The following is a 12,498-nucleotide window of genomic DNA, read 5'->3' on the forward strand; positions in this document are numbered from 1 at the left end:
AAATATAATTTTAATTAAATGACTTATGTATATATTTATGTGAATGTACAAATAAATTATTTTACAAATGTTATCACATATGTGTGTGAAAAAAAAAAATGAGTATCATATAAATGTAAAATAATACAATATGTATACTTTTATTATATTATTATATAAAAGGAATGGGTGCTGCTATTAGCACCTCATCAATTGCTTTAAACCCCCATTTTTAGAGAGAAATTTTATTTTCACACACCTACTTATCTCAGTGCACACACTTAATAAAAATTTATTTTAATGATAATCATACTCTAAAGTAAAATGACTATAATGAACATCAAAATACATCTTTAATATTATATTCTAATTTTCTCTATGCACATCTTTGTTCCATTGTTTCTCATTTCCTTGCAAAGTAATACTCTCAATCTCTATGTATTATCCGCTGTTCTTCAATCTCTAGTTGATCCACAGTAATCGCCTTGTTTACTTTAGCAGCTCAACTACAGGGGATTCTTTTTGTTTTTTTTTTTTTTGAACAGAGAAAGGAGAAAAAACCAGCACCCAACAAAACAAAACACGAAAGCTAAATAGGCCTAACTAAAGAACGAAGAGCAGACGGAGGGTGGGAAACCCAATCAATGGGAAGCTTGCCATGCATGGAGGCCTGGGCTACCCAGTGGGCAGCACCATTTGCAGTTCTCGAAGACCACTGAAAGGAGATGGTGCTTTGAGCAGTTAGATGCTTGATGTCATGAACAATAGCTCCACACTCCCAAGGGGGAACATCCTCAGAAACACACAGATGAATGACTAGTTTATTATCACCTTCCACTTCTACGATAGCAGGATGATAAGCTTGAGCCAACTGACAGGCGAGACGACAGGCAAGAGCTTCACCTTGGAGGGATATAGCAGCAGCCACTGCTTGAGAAGAACCCGTTTGCACAGCCACATCACAATTGATTTTGAACTAACCCGAGGGCGGTGGAACCCAATGCACAGCAGAGGAAGAGGCCGCAGCAGGAACCTGTGGGCGTAAAGAAACACCCATATCAGAGGCTGATTCATACTCTGCACTTGCCTTTCGAGCACGATGTAAGAGTGAAAGAGGATTAATTGGCTGGTTGTTAAAAATAAATTCATTCCTTCCCTTCCAAATAAACCAACCAGTCCAAGCAACTTGACCAAAGAAGCGAACACCATCAGCAGTAGTCTGAAACTGTTCCATCAAGGCACTCGACCATTCTAAAATCGAGTGGATGGAATCCCATTTTACTTTATAATTAAGAGCACTCCCAAACCATATTGGACGAACCCAATCACAACCAAACAAAAAATGTTCAACCGATTCGGCCCGGAATGACAAATAGGACACTGATCTGAGTAAGCACATTTCCGTTTAAACAGGTTCTCCCGAGATGCTAAAGCATTGTTGCTTACCCGCCACCACAAATGGCGAATTTTCGGTGGGACTTTGAGAGCCCAAATGAGTTTCCAATACTTACTAGGAGGTTGGAAAGATGATGATGGTTTCTGAACCAAACTATTATTGAAAACGGACCTGGCAATGTGATATCCCGAGTTAACCGAATACACACCTTTAGAATCATAGTGCCATACCTGAGAATCTGCCATGGGGGCCAATGCAGTGGGAATAGAGGATATAGCTTGGAGCTCAGAATTCGACACAAGGGGACGGAGGGCAGCCAGCTTCCACCTCTTTGTAGTTGTATCAATGGCATCCTCCACTTTCTCAATTTCAGAGTCTACAGATTTTGAAGAAGATATTTTAAAATCCAGGAGAGATGGAACCCATTTATCAACCCAAAAGCGAATCGAAGACCCATTATGAGCTTGCCACCGGACACCCTGTTTGAGAAGTTCCCGACCTTGGAGAATACTTGCCCATGCCCATGAAGCTCGGCGGCCCTTAGATGCAGACATAAAGCTAGTATGGGGGAAATAAATGCCTTTCAAAATGCGGGCACTGAAAGACTGCGGATATTGAAGCAACCTCCACCCTTGTCTTGCTAGCAAAGCCAAATTGAACAAATTGAAATCTCTAAATCCTAATCCGCCTTGAAATTTCGATAGCACCAGTTTCTCAACTACAGGGGATTCAATAGCACTAAATGTGAGGTAAAATGGGGGAAATTATATGTGCAATGGTAACCAAGAATTTTGCAATTGAGAAAGAGTATTGTGGACAAGAATACAGATTAACTGCAATGAACAAAGCTTCATACCATCATATATCACATCTCTCTATCTTAAGCTAGACAAAAACCCAGTATTCAAGTTCAACCATGAAAACCACTTCTTCAATTGCTTGATTTCTTAGTACACTATCAAACTCTAAGTCGTCGTGCCGCCGCCGCGGCTGGAGGAGGAGGCGGCGGAGTCTCTGTAAGACAATCTTTACTGTATTTAATTATGTTAAATTCTGTTGTATACTAAACAACAACCAGAATATAAAGAAATAAAGAAAATGAGAGAATTTGTTTGATTACAAAAATCAAACTCGAAATAATAAATAAATAAATAAAACCACAGATTTTATTTTGTTACAAAAATAAAAATAAAATCTGATTAAATAAACAAATAAAAATAGAATAAAATTAAACAACTTACTTGGTTAATTTATTTAAATAAATTTTCTGATCAAGTCCAGTGTTTAACACTGTGTCCTTAAGACAGATTCGTCATCTCCACGGTGCTTTCAGAATCTGGACGTCTATCTCCCAGGATAAAATGATCTATCAACGAATAAAAGCAGCACTACAATTTAATCGTTCGTCGAACACACAAAGTGTTTACACTCTTTCTTTCAGAAATAAAATGCAGCAAAATGTAGAGATTTAAAACAGATGATGGAGTACGAAAAAATCCGAGATTAATCCAAATGGGAGGCTAGTCTATTTATAGATGTAAAGGTGGCTCTTGGTTTTGAATTGAACAGGTATGAAACCTGTTAGTTTCGAATTTAAACAGATTTTGAATCTGTTGGGTTAATAATTCAAACAGATAAAAACGGGAAGGGCTCTGTTTGGATGAACAATAAATCTAAACCAGTTTAATTCTGTTTGAAAACGGGAAGGGCCCTGTTTGGATGAACAGTAAATCCAAACCAGTTTAATTTGAATTCTGGATTTTATTTTAATAAAAAATAAAATAAAATTCAAATGTTTTTGACCCAAAAAGATTAATATCGGGCCGAACAGCCCAACCCAACCACACCCGCGCCCAGGTCGTCCGTCCGAGCCCAACCCAACCACACACCCGCGCCCAGGCCCAGCCCGCCCGACCGGACGGACGGCGGCGGTGCGCGCGTGTGGTGATTTTTGGGTCCAATGGGTCTAGCCCATTTTGCCCATAACCTCTCCCTCTAAAACACTTGGGTACCTCTTGGGGCACACCCCAAGTATCTCACCCAAGCCTTATAAACCCTTTCAAAACTTCCCACCAAATCAATGTGGGACAAGCCAATTTACAACTTTAAGGAATTTCCACCAAAACTTCATTTCCATGGAGCACACTTTGGCTTCAATTTTCCATTCACTCGGTAATGGTTTTGAGCAACCAAATATACCACGTGAATCACAACGCGGCATAGAACGCGTTACCACTTTGACCCGTGTAAATCGATGCACGGGGTCCACCTAAAAAATAGACCAAACTTGAGAAAAAATTATGGTTTTACCCAGAATTTTTCTACCATTTCCAACAATCCCCCACATGAATGGAATTTGATGACAACGGAAATGCAACAATATGCAGACTTTAACGAAAGAGTATAAGTCGAAAATATCTTGCATCAGGATAAGTAGTTTTCGACCTTGAACCTTCCCTAGTGATAACCTATCGGACTTACTAGCTAACCAATGGACGCGATGCCTTGAATTGTTTAGCCATTTGTGTAAGCCAAGACAATAGATTTCACACAAAATATCTTCTAACACATCGTGGTTCTCACTGTTGTGTTCATTTTGGCCTTGAACGCGCCTGGTTTTCATAAGTGTTTCTAGAGAATTTAGCCTTTTCATTCTCGTAGAACCGGCCCCAATTCAACACTCATATAGGTGATTCTTATTGTGAGTATCTCCTTATACTCGTCTTGATTTTATGCCTTAATCAAGATATAAGTAATCATTAAAAGCAAAGCTTATCCTTATACCCCTGCAGACAACATATGTTGCAGATATCACTCTCACCATAGGAATGGGTAGGAATTTTAATCCCTTGGTAATTTCTGGCGAGCCATACATAACTTAGTTGTCCCTTTGAACTTAGTTCTTGGGATCTCCAGTCATATAAGTAGGGTTACCATTATGACGACTCTTATGTAATAGGCTTTAATCCCATCCCCTGTGATGAACTATACACTAGCTCTTTTGTCAAACCTTTTGTTAACGGATCCGCAATATTCTCTTTAGATTTTATATAATCTATTGAGATTATTCCGTTTGACAATAATTGCCTTACGGTATTATGTCGACGACGAATATGTCGTGACTTACCGTTATACATGTGATTCTGTGCCCTGCCTATTGCAGATTGACTATCACAATGAATGCAAATAGCTGGCACAGGTTTTGGCCACATTGGAATGTCTTCTAAAAAGTGACGAAGCCATTCTGCTTCTTCACCTGCTTTGTCTAAAGCAATGAACTCGGATTTCATTGTGGATCGTGCGATGCAAGTTTGTTTCGTGGACTTCCAAGAAACAGCAGAGCCTCCTAGAGTAAAGACATATCCACTAGTGGATTTTGAATCTTTAGTATCCGATATCCAATTGGCATCACAATAACCTTCGAGTACTGCTGGATATCGAGTAAAGTTCAAACCATGATCACGAGTAAATCTTAGATATCTAAGAACCTGAATGATCGCTTTCCCATGGTTTTCTCCAGGGTTACTAGTGTACCTACTCAATTTACTGATAACATAAGCTATATTAGGACGAGTACAATTCATTAGGTACATTAGGCTTCCAATGATTTGAGAGTATTTTAACTGAGACACTGCATCACCTTTATTTTTCGATAAATAAAGACTGATGTCTACAGGTGTTCTAGCTAAATTCAAATCATCCTTGATAAATTTATCAAGAATTTTCTCAATATAATGAGATTGAGATAATGCATAACCGTCAGATGTTTTAGTAATTTTCATTTCTAATATAACATCTGCGACCCCCATATCTTTCATATCAAATCTTTTGTTAAGCATTTACTTAGTTGATTTGATCATGTTTTGACTGCTTCCAATGATAAGCATGTTATCCACATAAAGACAAACTATGACATATCCTTGGTCAGTATTTTTAACATAGACGCATTTGTCACATTCGTTTATCTTAAACCCATTAGTAAGCATTGCATGATCAAATTTTTCATGCCATTGCTTAGGTGCTTGTTTTAATCCATAAAGGGATTTTACAAGTCGACAAACTTTCTTTTCTTGCCCTGATACTACAAACCCTTCGGGTTGTTCCATATAGATCTCTTCATTTAGATCACTGTTTAAGAAAGCTGTCTTAACATCCATTTGATATATTTCTAAATTAAACAACGCTGCTATAGCAATAAGTATGTGAATGGATGTTATTCTTGTCACAAGGGAATATGTGTCAAAATAATCCAGACCTTCCTTTTGTCTGTAACCTTTAACTACAAGTCTTGCTTTATACTTGTCAATTGAACCATCTGCTTTCATTTTTCTCTTGAATATCCATTTATATCCAAGAGGTTTAGAACCTGGTGGAAGATCTACCAATTCCCAACTATGATTTTGCATAATGGATTCAATTTCATTATTAACAGCCTCTTTCCACAAAGGTGCTTCAGGACCTGTCATTGCTGCCTTAAAGCTTTGAGGTTCATTTTCTAACAAGTATGTCAGAAAATCTGGACCAAAGGATTTTGATGTTCTCACTCTCTTACTTCGTCTTGGTTTATCATCAGTTAAATCCTGTTGGTCGAGACCATTACTAGTCTCTTGTGTTTGATTGTCATTAGTCTCTTGACTTTGTGTACAATCATAAGTTCTTTTCTGTGAACTTAATTCCTATCCTTTCTTATAAGGAAAGACATGTTCAAAAAATACAGCATTCCTTGACTCTATGACAGTGTTCACATTTATATCAGGTATTTCTGATTTATAAGTCAGAAACCGATATGCACTACTATTTTGAGCATAACCAATAAACACACAATCTACTGTTTTTGGTCCAATCTTAGTCTTTTTAGGAATAGGAACTTCAACTTTTGCCAAACACCCCCACATTTTTAATTATTTGTAGGAAGGCGGTCGACCTTTCTACAATTCATAAGGAGTGCTATTGGTTTTCTTATGGGGTATTCTATTAAGAACATAATTAGCAGACAATATTGCTTTCCCTCACAAGTTCTGTGGTAAACCTGAACTTAGTAACATGGCATTCATCATTTCTTTTAGGGTTCTATTCTTCCTTTCAGCAATTCCATTTTGCTGTGGAGAATAAGGGGCTGTAGTTTGGTGAATAATGCCATGTTGTGCACAAAATTCATTTAATGGTGCATCATATTCACCACCCCTATCACTTCTAACCATTTTAATGGTTTTACCAAGTTGATTTTCAACTTCTGTTTTGTAGAGTTTAAACATTTCTAAGGCTTCATTTTTACTTCTAAGTAAATAAACATAACAATATCTTGTGCAATCATCGATAAATGTTATGAAATACTTTTTGCCTCCTCTAGTTTGAAAAAATTTTAAATCACATACATCAGTATGAATTAATTCTAGAGGTTCGATTTTTCTTTCAACCGATTTAAATGAAGCCTTAGTTAGTTTCGCTTCTGCACAAATTTCACATTTATGATTAGGGTTAATTTCAAACTTTGGTATATGATCTAAACCAATTAATCTATGCAAAGCATCAAAATTCACATGTCCTAATCTACCATGCCATAAATTTAACTCAAGAATATAAACAAAAGATGTGTTATTCTTATTCATAACAATTTTTGGTACAACTGTCATTACATTCAACTTAAAGATACCATCACTTATGTATCCCTTACCAACATACATACCACTCTTTGTTAATACAAATTTATCAGATTCAAAGACAAGCCGAAAACCATTTTTACTTAACAAAGAACCAGAAACTAAATTCTTCCGGATGTCAGGTACATGCAGTACGTTGTTGAGAGTCAGTTCTTTCCCTGATGTCATCTTCAAGATAACTTTTCCTTGTCCAACCACAGTAGAAGTAGAAGAATTTTCCATGAAAAGTTGTTCACCATTTGTAGCCTCATTGTAGGTAGTGAACATTTTCTTGTCCGCACATATGTGACGAGTTGCTCCAGTGTCAACCCACCACTCTTTGGGATTTCCAACCAAGTTAGCCTCAGACACCACAACAGAAAGGTTGATGTCATTCACTCCATCAGAGATGTAATCCAATTCTGTTACATTGGCCTGATTGGTGGTCTTCTTACTTGTACTTCCATGATCCTTCTTAGGGCGGCGGCAGTCAGAAGCTTGATGTTCAGTTTTGCCACAGTTATAGCATTTTCCTTTGAACTTCTTGCTACTATCGCCTTGTTTAGGGCCATCTCCAGTAAACTTTCTCTTTTTGTTATGTGGTTTATGAACTTGTTCTACCACATTAGCCTTGGACTCAATGAGATTTTTCCCATTCCTCTTTTCAGCCTTTCGGTTATCTTTCTCAATTCTTAATCTTACAATCAATTCATCCATAGTCATCTCTTTGCGTTTATGTTTTAAATAATTTTTGAAATCTTTTCAAGCCGGTGGTAACTTTTCCACTGAAGCAGTGACTTGGAATGACTCGCTAAGAGACATACCTTCTGAATAAATATCATGCAAAATTATTTGAAAACTTTGAACTTGAGAAATTACTGTTTGGGAGTCTACCATTACAAAGTCCAGAAATTTACCGACGACAAATTTCTTCGTGCCGGCATCTTCTGTCTTGTATTTCTTCTCCAAAGAATCCCACAATTCTTTTGCTGTTTTCAGAGGACTGTATACATTATACAGCATATTGTCAAGGCCATTCAGGATGTAGTTTCTGCACAGGAAATCTGAATGTTTCCAAGCATCTACAGCGGCAACAACTTGCCGATCACTTTCACCCTCTTTAAGTGCTGGAGCCTCTTCATGGAGAAACCGGGCCAAATTAAGAGTTGTAGATAGAACAACATCTTCTGCTGCCATCTCTTAAACTCGGTACCGTTAAATTTTTCCAGTTTTTCTCCATGATTGATTGGCACATGAACATGGTTCTGGATAGGGACCGATGTAGGTGTAACAATAGGAGTACCACTGCCAGATGCAGTTTCAGTTGTAGTAGCCATAATCTCTGATTACAAAAATCAGAAAAAATTAAAACACAAATTAATTTTCTAGTTACTAAAACTAGAAAATAAATTATAACAACAAAATAATTTTATTTTCTTTGTTACTGAAACTAGAAAAATAAAATTTCACAATAATTTTCTGTAATACCAAATAATATTCTGCAATTGTTAATGACACCAGTATATTACTACTAGTTATCAAAGAAAAGAGACAGTATATTACTACTATCTGTCAAATAGCATAAATCACTATTTGTTTTTCCAACCAGAATATTACTTTGAAAACACAGAAAATTAAATACAATGAAGATACCAAAAAGAGGTTTGTCTTAAGATTGTAGGACAATCTTCACTGTATTTAATTATGTTAAATTCTGTTGTGTACTAAACAACAACCAGAATATAAAGAAATAAAGAAAATGAGAGAATTTGTTTGATTACAAAAATCAAACTCGAAATAATAAATAAATAAATAAAACCATAGATTTTATTTTGTTACAAAAACAAAAACAAAATCTGATTAAATAAACAAATAAAAACAGAATAAAATTAAACAACTTACTTGGTTAATTTATTTGAATAACTTTTCTGATCAAGTCTAGTGTTTAACATTGTGTCCTTAAGACAAATTCGTCCTCTCCACGGTGCTTTCAGAAGCTGGACGTCTATCTCCCAGGATAAAATGATCTATCAACGAATAAAAGCAGCACTACAATTTAATCGTTCGTCGAACACACAAAGTGTTTACACTCTTTCTTTCAAAAATAAAATGCAGCAAAATGCAGAGATTTAAAACAGATGATGGAGTACGAAAAAATCCGAGATTAATCCAAATGGGAGGCTAGTCTATTTATAGATGTAAAGGTGGCTCTTGGTTTTGAATTGAACAGGTATGAAACCTGTTAGTTTCGAATTTAAACAGATTTTGAATCTGTTGGGTTAATAATTCAAACAGACAAAAACGGGAAGGGCTCTGTTTGGATGAATAATAAATCCAAACCAGTTTAATTCTGTTTGAAAACGGAAAGGGCCCTGTTTGGATGAACAGTAAATCCAAACCAGTTTAATTTGAATTCTGGATTTTATTTTAATAAAAAATAAAATAAAATTCAAATGTTTTTGACCCAAAAAGATTAATATCGGGCCGAATAGCCAACCACACACCCGCGCCTAGGCCCAGCTTGCCCGACTGGACGGCGGCGGGGCGCGTGTGGTGATTTTTGGGTCCAATGGGTTTAGCCCATTTTACCCATAATCTCTCCCTCTAAAACACTTGGGTACCCCTTGGGGCACACCCCAAGTATCTCACCCAAGCCTTATAAACCCTTTCAAAACTTCCTACTAAATCAATGTGGGACAAGCTAATTTACAACCTTAAGGAATTTCCACAAAAACTTCATTTCCATGGAGCACACTTTGGCTTCAATTTTCCATTCACTCGGTAATGGTTTTGAGCAACCAAATATACCACGTGAATCACAACGCGGCATAGAACGCGTTACCACTTTGACCCGTGTAAATCAATGCACGGGGCCCACCTAAAAAATAGACCAAACTTGAGAAAAAATTCTTGTTTTACCCAGAATTTTTCTGCCATTTCCAACAGTCTCTACATTGGCAGGGTGGATCACGTTGCTGATTTATGTGAGTGAACCTTGATTTGGATCTTCGGCGGTAGTTCTCCAGGCAATGCGATTACTGTGGATCGATTGGAGATTGAAGAAGAGGATTTTGGTCTTCAGTGGAAAACTGTTGACTATGGTATTCTTTGTTTAGAATGGAATGGAACTGTAGCACTGGGTTTACAATTTTTAGTAAGTGTGTGGAATGATGATTTATGTGGCATGGGTATAATGGTACGAATGAGTCGTATAATTGAAATAATTAGAGCGCGGATTGATAAGAATAGTTAATAATCAAATTAATAAGTGTGTGTATTAAAATATGATGTACACTAAGGCAAGTAAGTGGGTGGAAATAGAATTTCTTTTTTTTAAGGTTTTTTTTATTACAATAATAGCATCAAATGAATTTACTAAAAACGACATCAATAATTCTAAGACACCTCATCTCACAATTAAGCCTACATACCTATTATATCATGAGTTATGATTTATGAAAGCACCCACCTCCATTGCTACCCATCTATCACCCCCAAATCCTACATTCAAAACCTACTCACCCTTAAAATCTTAAAAATTCTTTGGCAGCAATATTTCAGCGATAGCGGTGGCAACTATTTGATTACCTCCACTTCTTCGGTAATGATAATGAGTGAAATTTTTTTTGACAATCACAACTACGTAAAACGAGATGAGTACAACAATAAAAGGTCAAAGGAAATTCATAACTTTGATGGTGTTATTAGCTTAGAGAAGATTGGTCTTATAAAGATAAGTTTCTTGAAAAAAATGACAAAATAATAAAAAAATGTTCATCATTTTTTCGGGATTGAACTTCTGAACATATGACTAAAATTCGGGAATATAGGCACGAACATTGTTCATTTGTTAGGGAACACGTAATCGAACATTTCTTATTTATTCGGAAACAGATAACTGAAACTCGTAAAGATTGCAAAACCCATAAAAAGGAAATTTCGAATCAACAAAAAAAAAAAAAAAAAAAAAAAAAACCTACATTCATTTTTTCAGGTCATGAATAAGTATGTGGAGATGAAGTAATCACTTTTGTGAGTTTTGTTAGGGTTTTGGGGAGAAAAGCTTTTTGGGGTGTGGGGTATACATTTAGTTGAATAGGTGAAATGTTTTCATAAGGATAATTTTGGTATTATTTGAAAGGAGAAAAGAAATTTTAAAGGCTTTAGAATTTTATAAGTGGGGATCCAAAGAAATTAGGGGTTCAAAATAATTAATGGAATGCTAATATCAGTGCTAAAAAGTAATATTTTAGATTGATTGTAGAAATAATAATAAATTAAATTTACTTTTTTATTTGCTTTGAAATTAAAAACATGTATAAGCATTTTAGAAATTATAATTAAATGTATGTTATGACATACGCTTGATTAAAACGAAAATTTAGTAGAAAGTGAAAGTAATAGAAAATGAAAGGAAAGAAAAGAAATAGAAAAAGAAAAGAAAATATATTTTATGGCAAGTATTTAATTAAGATAAAAATTTTGTAAGAAAAATATAAAAAAATTAAAAATTTAGTTATAAATAACTCACACATTCAAATTTTTTTTTTTTTTGTATTTTCTTGTGTTTTTTACAAGAAATAAAAAATTAGTTACAATGCTAATGTGAATTGTACAAAAAAATTAATTTTTTATGTTTTTCACCATTTTCAAGCTAAACAAACTCATAAAAGTTAAATTTTTTTTTCTTTTACTTTCTACTTATTTCATTTTAAACAAACTGAGCCGTAAGGATTGTTTAGTGTAGTTTATATGGATCTGGGGTGCTTGTTATGTCCCCACTGTTGTGCTGCCCTATGGGTTTATTTTGGGATCCATTTTGATGATTTGAACCGTTTATATTTTAGAGTACATCGAGTAGAATATATTTATAAAAAATCAAATTAATCTGATATCATTAACCCTTTTATCCACTCACTTTTGTATCTATTTTAATACTTTAAATCACAATGTTATTTATTTTTATAAATACAAATGCGAGTAAAAAAAGGATTAATGATAATTTGATTTTTTACAAGTTTATTTTACTTGATATACTTTAAAATATGAATAATTCAGAGTAGGGGTGGTCGCGGTTTGATTTTAGCCGATTTGCGGATCGGTTTGGACCCGCCTACATGTATGTGGTTTCGGAAAAATTCAACCCGCAACCTCCAGTGCGGGTTGCGGTTTGTGCGGATAGGGTTCGCAGATGTGCGAGGGGTTTACGGATTAGACTTTTTTCTTTAAAAATTATTTTGGAGCTTTTTTTTTTTTTTTCTCTCTCTATTTTGTAAATATTTATTTTGGGCAATTTTCTCTCCATTTTTTAAAATACTCCAATATTAATAATTAATAAATTAAAATTTATAAAATTAAAAGCACAGCAAAAATCAATTCTTAATACAAACAAATCATTCAAAATCCTAAACTTTTAAATCAAATAATAAATTAACACAAGCACATCTTTCACAATTCTAAACTAAATCATTAATCTCATTCACT

Source organism: Camellia sinensis, chromosome 7 (assembly GCF_055761805.1).
Source record: "Camellia sinensis isolate YWXY chromosome 7, ASM5576180v1, whole genome shotgun sequence".
Lineage (NCBI taxonomy): Eukaryota > Viridiplantae > Streptophyta > Magnoliopsida > Ericales > Theaceae > Camellia > Camellia sinensis.